The 11,584-nt window shown below is 31.1% G+C and overlaps 1 long non-coding RNA gene across 1 annotated transcript in view; it reads left to right on the forward strand.

The window, feature by feature from the left end:
- Positions 1-9,573, forward strand: part of LOC136796322 (uncharacterized) — a 69,172-nt gene extending 59,599 nt beyond the window's left edge. The window contains exons 2-3 of the long non-coding RNA XR_010844027.1: positions 5,167-5,273; positions 9,380-9,573. This is a non-coding gene — a long non-coding RNA (uncharacterized lncRNA). The remainder of the gene's footprint in view (positions 1-5,166; positions 5,274-9,379) is intronic.
- Positions 9,574-11,584: the final 2,011 nt, after the last annotated feature.

The raw sequence follows: 11,584 nt of genomic DNA on the forward strand, positions 1-11,584 counted from the left end.
GTAGGCCGTAATGAATACTACCTTGGTGCTGCTAGGGTTAAACACACAGTATATATACAAAAAATAATCCTAACTATGTATTGATACATTTTTATTGTGAGATGTAATGTAAATAAATAATAAGGTGTAGATAGTTGACCGTAGATTAATGATTAGATAAGTTTGTTGGGGGGTACGGTCAGCAAAGAGCAACCTAAATAAACAAAACAATATTTATTTATTTTATGCCGACGTTTTGAACTGAGCTTCAGGTCTTCATCGGGGGTTATGGCGTAGAAGGTAGGCCTAAAATTGAGTTTTAGACTTATATCTGAATTACAGTGTGATATATAAGTCACTCACTATATTTCATTTTCTGTCATATTGTTCAATTTGTAGATTCAATACTTTTTTCTTTTGTTTGTTTTTTTCCAGTTTTTTAGACACTACTTGCATATCTTATATTATACATATCTTCTTACCTAAATAATATTATATTTCATCTTTCACTGTTTTCAATCTACTACCATCTAATTCCACGATTGTCAATCATTTTTTTTTCTATTTAATTATCAGTTATCAATTTTTTTTTTAACATTTATGATTTAATTCAATATTTTGTATAATTCCAAATTTGTTTGTATACTATTCCTTTTCAATTTTATGTTTCTCTAAATGTTGTCGTTATCTTTTTTGTTCTATAGCCCTGATGAAGACCTGAAACTCAGGTCGAAACGTCCGCATAAAATAAATAAATATTGTTTTGTTTATTTATGTTGTTCTTTGATCTCACGCCCCCCCCAAACATCTCCAATAAATATTTAATAAATTTCATGTTATCACCAATGCAGTCCAAGATTGCAAAATTACTGCATCGAATATCCTAATACTGAAGTATTCAAACCTTATTACTAAACCATAGGTAGGTTTTAGCTTTTCAAAGAGACTATAATTGGTCACGAAAGGTCAATGTGAAAAATCGTGAACGGTGTAATGGAACGTGTCACGGCGATATCCCGTAAGGTTACTATGTGTATATCAAGTATTCGGGGGCTAGACTAATCGCAATAGTATTTTGCCAACGTATGCGAGTGTTTGTCCTAGTATATACGTTAACTTCCCCCTCCTCCCCTTGCATGAACAATTTTTGTGATTTTGTTCTGTTTTTTCAGTGTCACAACAGTGTCTTGTTATGTATATTTTCATGGTATTGTTGATTATCTTTTCTAAGCTGGATTTAAAAGTTTGCCGCAAATCTAAGCCTTGCGGAAATGGTTGGTGAATAAAAGAAGGGACAAGCGTCCGGTATCCACTTGCTGGTTTTGTTCTTTTGACCTTTGTCGGCTATTATATTCGATTTACTCTATTTTCATTATAAATAGGAACAAAATGAAAGGAAACGCAAATATCTGCACATTATGAGATATCTGATAAAATGTTACTACATAACCTATAAATCCAACTTTTCTAGAATTTTTATCAAATACTTGTCAATTTAACCCAAACATATAATGTCTTTATAAACTTCTGTATATGCTGAGTTAAATATAAAGTAACAGCGTGGTAAAGCGCGATGCTACAATCTCCAAGGACCCGGGTTCGAATCCGGTTTGGTAGAAAATTGTTTTCTGTTACATTGTAGCCGTGAGTCAACCCTGTGGGTTCTGAAGCTCTCCTGGGGTCTACCCAGCCTACTAAATTAGGTAAAAATCTGACATTTAAGTATGATTCTGACCAAATCACCTCCTTGCACAATCGTTGGTCTAGTAACATTACTTCCTTAAAAAATACTGTCCCCCTGACCCTTCATGGGTTGCAGTGGTACAGATTTTAATTTTAAATATAAAATAAACAAAATATTTACACCAAAATAAATTTTAAAATATACAATCTTAAACTAGTGAAGTTCTTTAATTAGTTAAAACACAGAGAGCTCAAATATTGATTTGTTGGCAGATCTAAAACAAGGCTAACTGAAGACAAACGTGAGAAAACAGCTCAAGCGCTTTATGATTTGTTCCTAAAAATTGACATTCAACGAGTCGGCTACAAACCCAAGCCAAGTTGTACCAGCCAATTTAAATAACACTATTAGGCATGCCGTAGGCATCATATTTTTTCGGAGTACCTTACTCTAGAATTTACAATGTGGTGCGTTTCATTTTTTTTAACGTTCATTTAAAAACCAAATCAAAATTGTTGAAAGTGGACTAGTGAAATGGTCTGTTCGATTTGTTAACGTAATAATTAAAACATACAATAACAGCAATATGGAATTAATATAAAATAAATTACCAATAAACAGGAATATCTAATCTGTTATCAACATTACTATCGATTCCAATATGGATATTATTATCGTGTCCTTTCTGTATCTATATAGTATCTGCATCGTTACTAATGTATCCAAGCTATTTGTATCAATTTCGATCTTGATTCCAATATCGATATTTTGAATAATTTGAAAAAGAATGTCTGATGTATCGTAGGATTGATATTTTTTGTTTATAGATTCAACAACTATTTCGTTATCTTTGAAAACTACATAGATACAATATATATTAATTTTTTTTTCGATGTTTACTTTCCTAGCTGAGACCCGCAACTGTCTATTAATTACAATTTTTTTTTACTTGCACTTACTTTTGTATAAAATTTATATTTAGTAGTGTATATGTATATAAGGTAAGTATTGCGATCGTACAAAATTTCGAATTCGAGTTTTCAACAGAAATACACGATTTGAGTTTCCCTTTCAAAAACGAAGTCTTACAAAACTGAAATTACTTATTAAAGAAGGGTAAGTGCCTGGAGTGTGAGATCAATATTTTAGATAAATTCAATAGACAAGAAATTCCGCTTAATAAAATTGATTTTTTACGTTTTTTTATTTTCTCATTAACAGCTCTAACGATTTTGATTAAACTCAGTAAGTTAATGAACATTTAAATATCCTAAAATATAGCCTAGGTATTATTCTCGCTGGAATTGTTCGACAGTGTTTAAATGACGAATGTTGTAAAAATCTTCTTCTAAAGTACTTTTATTTTATTTTTTTGCTGAAAATAAATAACCATTTCTTATAATTAGCATTAATGGAAAATGGACTAGTATAGATTATTAAAGAATCTGATTAATAAACAAGAAAAAATCTTGGTAGAGATACCAATAGTATGCATATGCATTTTTTTTTTTGTAGTTGTAAAAAAAGTATATATTCGTTTTTTTTTACGAATATTACTAACATGACGATAACTTAAATAACCCATCAATGCACTAACAACATAGGGATGTAAGTAGTGTGGTAATTGAAAGTTTTATGATGCGCATATGCATCGGATTTTTGTTTTTAACTTAAAGATTATTAACCTCAAATGTAAATTTAAACACAGGAATAAAAAAAAAAAATCTGAAAATACATAAAAGTGAAAATTTGAGAGAGGAACGAAAGAGCCTACGGCAAGTCCAGACTATTAATATTTAAAATACTCCAACGAGGTGTCCCATCCATCTCCCGTTTGAAGGCCCACTGGATGTTGTCTAGTGTGTCCTTTACCATTCTCTTAGTATTTTCTTGCAATTCATCGCAAAATCGCCTGGAGCAGATAGGTGTCCAAAAAGATGTTTTTAAATACAAAATTTCTTTCTTTAGCTTTCATTTTTGTTTAACAATGGAACGAATGTGTTTTTACTTTTTTTAGGTTATAATATTAGAAAATTTCTTTGTTTATTAATTTATTATCGATTAAGAAGAAAAACCATTGGCTAAAAAAACCCCTAGATTATTACTAAAAAATCAAAAATATATAGAACTCTTTGTTCAAAAAGTAGTGTCGCCCAATTGCATTAGCCTGCTGCACATACAGCATTCTAAGAAATGTTGGACAATTGCTTATTATTCTTATATTACATAGCCATAGTCAGTAAATATTAAAATACATAATAGTATTACATTTTTTTTTATTGTTGTTGTTTTTTGTAATAAGTATTGATTCTATTATTTTTCTATTCCTACTATTCTTAACTATATCTAATATTTCTGAATTATTGAAATTAAATTGATGTTTATATCTAATACTAAGTTGTGCCAGTGCTGTAATTTTGATGTTTTTTATATTTTTACAATTAATCTTATGTTGATCAATTCTTATTTTTAATTTTTTAGATGTTTCCCAAATGTAAAAACCTTCACAATTCAGGCAATTAACTTTATAAATCACATTTAATTTATATTTAAGATCAATTTTGTCTTTCATATTATTCAGATAACTTCCCAATTTATTATTATTATATAATCCAAATTTCAAATTATGATGTTCATATTCTAAAAATTTCATTTTAATTTTATCTGTTAATCCTGGAATATAATTTAATTCTAAGTAATGGTAATTATTAATCCTAACTATTTCTTTTTCAATTAATTTAATAATAATACAAATATTTGGTTGAAAACGGTCATTTTTTTTATACACCACATTATATGTGGAGATTCACGATTCTACTTATAATTATTACAAATATCGTAAATTAACTCTAGCGGTATATTTTTTATTTAATATTAGTACAAGAATAAATTGATAAAAACACTATAACTAGCAAATATCACATAAAAATATTTGAACGAAAGTGAAATTTATAGGTTTTCTAGTACCGTTTATATGAAGTTTTATTATAGACAACCTTATTTGTCAATTTTTACATTACCTTTTACTTCAACTATTTTTATTTATTTATTATATAATAAAAATAGGTTAGCAAAAAGAAATAATAAAGAAGTAATAAAGAGCATTAAAAATAGTCTAACAGACAGAAGTAGGTCAACTAGATACTGATGCTCGTTTCTTTCATTTGTATGTTGAATTTATAGTGAGTAGTAAATGTGCGGAATCGGTATTACAGTACTATATGTTTATGGCAGGCAAATTACAGTAATAATTATTTGGACTGAAATATAGTATCCCGAATTTCAGTTTTGTACCTTCACCTAGGTTTGTATCTCAATCCTATTTACTAGGACTTTAAATAGTTTCCTTTTTCTTTTTTTTTTTTAACAAACTTATTTAACAGCATAGCATCTATCGAAGTTACAATTTATACTCTTAAATATTCCGAAAAAAGTCCGATTACCTGAGATTACATATTTATATAAGTGTATATATCTTAACGTAACCTTATCTTGGTACATAGTGACGGGAAGGTAGGAGATGCCGAGTTGGCAGTAGTCGCAATGTAAATGTCCAGGCTACACGGGCCAGAGCTCGACTCCCACAGCACCGACAACGAACCTGACCAAGGTAAGTTATAATATTTATATTATATTTTGTATATTATTATATCGTCTCTGTGTCGTATCTACTATGTACAATAAATCAACTATAGCAGCATTAAATGTAATGCATTGAAAAAAAAATATATAGAAAATTTACTCCTGCTTGCTATTGTAGTATTGGTTCATTACACTATTTTAAAAAAATGGTTATCATGTTATTAGAGAAAATATAAAAAAAAAAAATTAAGAATTTTTTGAGCCTTTTTTTAAAAATATTTTAGGAAAAATAGGAATTGAGCTAATTTTCTGAACTTTTTTAAAACTTTCCGGTACACTGACACTCATCGGACTAGAGCCGTATAGTACAAGAGCTGAGGAGAAAAAAGGCAGTTATTTCACCCCAATTGTTTAATTCTTTAATGAAAACTATGTATAATTACTAGTCCAAATTGACGAGTCCGCCAAGTATAGGTAGGGGAATATAAAATGGCGGCTGTTTCAAAGTATTTAAAAATATTGATTTTTCATTTATAATCTTAAAATTCTTTCTTGAGACTGGCAATTTTTTTACTAAATAATTCAAAACTCTATCCAAATTATAGTCTCAAAACTTTTATTTCTTTTACACGTCCAACGTTTCGGCCAATTCGGCCATCTTCAGGGACAATCTACTTAATTCACTATGGAAGGGTTAAATTATATGTTTCATAGTGAATTAAGTAGATTGTCCCTGAAGATGGCCGCATTGGCCGAAACGTTGGACGTGTAAAAGAAATAAAAGTTTTGAGACTATAATTTGGATAGTGTTTTGAATTATTTAGTAAAAAATTGATTTTTCATTCCGAGTCCTATATCTTTAAAATTACTAACAAAACTAAAAAAAACCTAAACGAACATAATTTAACGTAGAGTAAATTCGATAAAATATGATTCCTAATAGAGCTATTTACGTGCAATAGTTCTTGAGGTATAGCCTTTGAAAAAACATTTCATAAAAATGTACTGAAATATCAGAAGTTAGTTAATTTATATTGAGAAATCTATATCTCTGGAACTATGTGACGGATTTCCCTTTTTGTGCGTTATTATCTCCTCTTGTGAGATAGTGATATATTCTTCATCGACCAAACTACTCGCTATAATTGTCTGTTTGAAAAGTCAGATAAGCAAGGCAACCATGGAGGACCGAAGTGGAAGGTTTCAAGCCGATTCTCAATATCAGGCGCTTTTAAAATATTGGTCGATTAAACTATTCTAAACTATACTAAAGTCTCCTCTTTCCGTTTTAAGCTAATATTTCAAAAGTGATATAGGATCGTTGCCCCGGGGGGTATGGCGGGGCGGGTTCGGCGGAGAAGGTTTGCCTTAATTTTTGTGTTATCTCCTCTTGTGAGATTGTGACATGTCGTTTATATCTTATATCTTTAAAACTACCAACAAAACTAAAAAGCCTAAAAGAACATAATTTAAAGTAGAGTAAATTTGTTAAAATATGATTTCTAATAGAGCTATTTACGTTCAATATTTATCCAGGTATAGCTTTTTAAAAAGCTACATTTCATAAAAAATGAACTGAAAAATTATTTTACGTTGAAATATTTACATCTCAAGAACCATAAGACGTATAGATTTCTGCCAGCTCCCAAATTAAAGCTAGTTAAATGTACTATAAAGTAGTTCATAATATTTATCTTCGTAGGAGTAATATCTTTTATGATATTTGACAAAGTAAATTCACAAAATGTCAATTACTAGTTGTTCGGATATAAGTTTTGATTTTGTAAAAATATATCTTAGGAACCATATGACGTACATAAAAAAACATAAAACGTACATAAAAGACATCATAAACTACTTAATATTACATTAAACTAGCTTTAATATGAGTGCTAATAGACATCTCTACGTCCAATGGTTTTTGAGATATAGATTTCTCAAAATAAATTCACTAACTTCTGATTTTTCAGGACATTTTTTTATGAAATGTCACTTTTTAAAAAGATATATCTCGAGAACTATTGAATGTAAATAGCTGTATTAGGGCTCATATTTTAGAAAATTTATTCTACTTTATATGACGTTCTTTTAAATCTTCTAGTGTTGTTGGTAGTTGTAAAGATATAGAGCTCCAAATAAAAAAATAATTATTTTTAACGTTTTGAAACAGCCGCCATTTTTTATTCCTCCTACCTATACTAGGCAGACTCATCAAATTCGACTAGTAATTATAAATAATTTACATTAAAGCAATTAAAAATTGGGGTGAAATAGCTGCCTCTTTTTTCTTCTTGGGCTCTTGTAATATTATTACTGGGACTAAACAGGGGTCTTGACTGAGAGATAATATCGTTGTATATCATTTTGTTATGCTTTCATTGCTTTCAGTCCAGAAAGAAAGCCTTTTCTTCCTATCATGATGATGATTTCTTCTGAAGAAGATATTAATCATTTACAAAATATTATTATTACATTAAAGACCTGTTTACAGATTGTGAAACCGTTAACTTTGTGATGATTGAATAAAAATTTGACTCGAGATTCTTTTATTTATTTATTTTTTCATGTACATAGTTTGACTAAGTCCATTTTCTTTATCCTTCTGTTTGTATAATTTTAAGAAAGATTTTATTTATTTTTATGTACTTTTTCATTTATTTATTTTTATTCTTATTTTATTTTAGTATGAATGCGATCATTAATCACTATTACCTATACTCCACAACGATGTGGCAGATTGTAATATCTATCAAATAATAAAGTTTTTGAAAAAACAACATACAAACTTAGTGATTAAAAATTAGCAAGTTGTGATTAAACAATGTGTGGAGTCATTTTCAATTCAAATCTAAACACAACCATACATGAGAACAATGTTTTCATTCACAATCAAGACAAGACAGAACATTTTATTCCCTAGACCTATACTAAAGTTGACGCGGTAGTATCTGTCACTTGGAAACTTATAACGCAAAACCTACCATATTTTACCAGTGGCTGCAACAGGGAAACAGATCTTAATAATGATAAGACTGTCTTTACCATGATCCATATGCATGGTGCGTTGACATAGTTTCAAGACTGCTATCAGAACCAAAAATGTACTAACATTTTTGTTAAGTGAACTAAAGTCTTCATATTGATCCTCGGGTATCAACATTCCACTTCTAGCTTCTATTCTTTTGTCTATAAGCTCCCTGGAACTTGGCGCTGAAAGATTTAGGAGACCTTGCCAAAGCTGCCTGGAGCGCTGGAATCAAGTAGAATCTCTTTCCTTTCAGTTCTCCCTGATTCGGAGAAGCGAAAAGAAATCGCTGTACATCACCACATACCATCAATTAGTTCTGTCCAACAGATCTGTTACTTGAGACTAAACTTGGACTACAACTAACATGGAATCCTTATATAAGACTGAAAAGACAGGAAACTGCTAGTCATTACAACACATACCAGACAAACGGCCTAAACATTCAATTAATTACAAAAGACTCATTTTTATCACCATAATAAGGCTTAGTAGGCGTGAGGATTTGGTCTTTCGGGATCCACTAAACCATCAAATTTGTATTCAATCCTTATAAAGCAAAATTCTTGGTTCGGACCTAAATGTCCCTTATGCTACTCATATGATCAGGATGAGATATCAATCTTTCCATGATGAACTTCCTATAAAATTTTTCTATCCTGGGATCTCTTTCATTATCTAATAATCCCCCAACGCCGCTGGAAAGAAGATGGCTTCGAGGCCTTCTACTTTCTCCACAAGAGTGCTGATAGGAACTTTGAAATTCGTTTCATAGCCAAGGTCTAGGGTAAATTATCACATTGTGAACTGATGGCTTCAATCTTCACTCTCTGCAATCGTGCTCATTATCTACTATCGTGCTAATCATACTACAAATATACATATCTTTTATAAATACTATTGTAATTTTAACTCAAAATTTAAAGGCTCGATCTAGGCTTCATCAAAGATGCGATTTGTATAGTTTCGACATGGTATATCCTTTGCGATATTTACAGTTGAATGTTCAATCATAACATACGTTAAAGATGCTCACGTCACTCCTTATCTACGACACAGAGACGATCCTTACATTTGGAATGATGATCCTGATGCTAAGATTGTTCCAGATAGAACGGCGCCTCTGTCGTCCTCGACGGGGGGCGGGGAGCTGGGGGGAGGAGCCGAGGCGACCGCCCCTAGCCCGGCCCCCAGCCCCCACAGGTCTCCGCCCGCCGCCTTCAAGCAGCGATCTCCGACTGCCACTCAGCAGGTCAGTCATCTACTTCTTGTAGTTCCTCAGTAGTCTGTAAGAACGGTCAGCGTGGTCCTCCGTAGGATATAAGTATAATTATAATTTACTGCATAACTCTAACGCAACGTCTATGCAAGTACCAAACTTAAACCACTTCACTCTTGCATAAACGTATACATGGTTTATTTATATTACGTATGCCTTGGGTTTGGAGGACAATGCGGTAAACTGGAAATGGATTCATCTTAAGTACTCCAGACATTCTTATATCTCTTAATGTTATTCCGAGGCAAGCTGGTTCTATCCTAACATTGCAAGACAATGCCCTTTTGGTGCATTTAAATTCCAATCCTTAAGAACCTAAAACCCTCCCTATATTATTGCCCTCCTCATCTTAGGTTGATCCATCCAAATACTGACCACAAGTAATTAACCAACCGACTTGTATATTCCTTCCCATGAAACTGCGGCCTTTGAAGAATCATTTATAGTCCTAGCTCCCTCCTTTGTAATTCCTTACCCATTTCCATTCGTCCTTAATTATCCTTGATTATCAATCGTATTCTTAGAAATAATAATTATACATGCAAGCTTGCACAAATATGTACTTTTATATTTATTTTTTTCATCTCATTTCCTTATTTTATTTATATAATTATGATTGTTTTAGTTGTGGGTGGGTGTAGCTCAATGGTAAGGCATTGTGCTACTAACTCCTAAGACGCGGGTACGAATCCTGCTGTAGAAGATAATTATTTTATTTTTTACTGTGCCGTGTGAGTCATCCTTGTGGGTTCGGAAGCCCTCTGTGGTCCACTCAATCTCATTAAGTTGTGTATCCTTAGTTGGGTCCTGGCGGTCGAGCGTGTCACCTCATTGCACTACCATCGGTCTAGTAACAGTATTTCCTTATAAAATATTGCAACATTGAGCCTTCTAGGGTTGGAGCGGGACAGATTTTTTTATATAATTTTGTTAAACATGACATTTGTTTAAATTCTTAGGGGGCCAAATGTCCCAGAATAAAATTTGATTTTTCATCTAATTTCATTGGATTGGCTGAAACAGGGTTACCTAAGTTTCCAGGTGATCGTTTTTTTAATTTTTTAGCACAAATCAAAGGGACCTTAAACAAGCGATCGTGATGTATCCACAAATTTATGTTTATAAATATTGTTTATTTTATACCAATCGGATGTGAATAAATTGTTTCAACCATTATCGATTAATTTTAGTGTTGTATTTTTTAATTTAGTGCGGTCAGTGAATAACACAAATAAGTTGTTGGTTCAAATATAGTTTAAGTGAAATTAAAAATCTAACTACTTAATAGTTGTATCATGTCACTATCTCACCTTCAGCAAATTTACGTGTTGTATATATGTTATACAGTTGTAAATAACAATAAATAAATGATTAAAAAAAAAATCTTGATTTGAAAATGGACAGTTAGTCCGAAACGTTGTCAAAATTATAATAAATGTATGGCAGGAGTTTAAAAGGTGTTAAAAGTATTTTTATTTCCCAGAGATTGCTATGTATAGAGATAACCCTCAGACGAAACTTATTACAGTGAAACTCAAAACCTCAATTTTCAACGTTTCTGAGAAATTCGGACCAAGGTCATTATGAAACTAGTTTTGCTACTGAGGTTTATTATCACCCGATTAAAACAAAAACATTTTCTATGCATCGCCACAGTAAGCGAAATACATGTTAGTAATAGTACCTCTTAAAATCACATCTCCTCTGCTGCCTTAAATCAACTGTAAAGAAATATGATAACTTGGTAACAACAAATAATCAAAAATTATCAATACAAACGTCTTATTTGCTGTAATTAAGGCGTTGAAAACCAGAATAAATCATGAATTTCAGATGTACCCTTTGTTAATAATATTGTTTCAATTTTTGTAACAAATTTAACTGCTCAAAAACTGTTTAAATTAGTTTTGAAAATTAAACCTTAGATTTTTTTCATCAAGGTGAATATTTTAAAAAATATGTATTACTTTTATTAGCACTGATTATTTTTTTACTTAATTTCCATGACGTGGCATATTCCTGTTTTTACGACCTA

This window comes from Halyomorpha halys, unplaced genomic scaffold, assembly GCF_000696795.3.
Source record: "Halyomorpha halys isolate HHAL.00 unplaced genomic scaffold, Hhal_1.1 Scaffold1079.1, whole genome shotgun sequence".
NCBI lineage: Eukaryota > Metazoa > Arthropoda > Insecta > Hemiptera > Pentatomidae > Halyomorpha > Halyomorpha halys.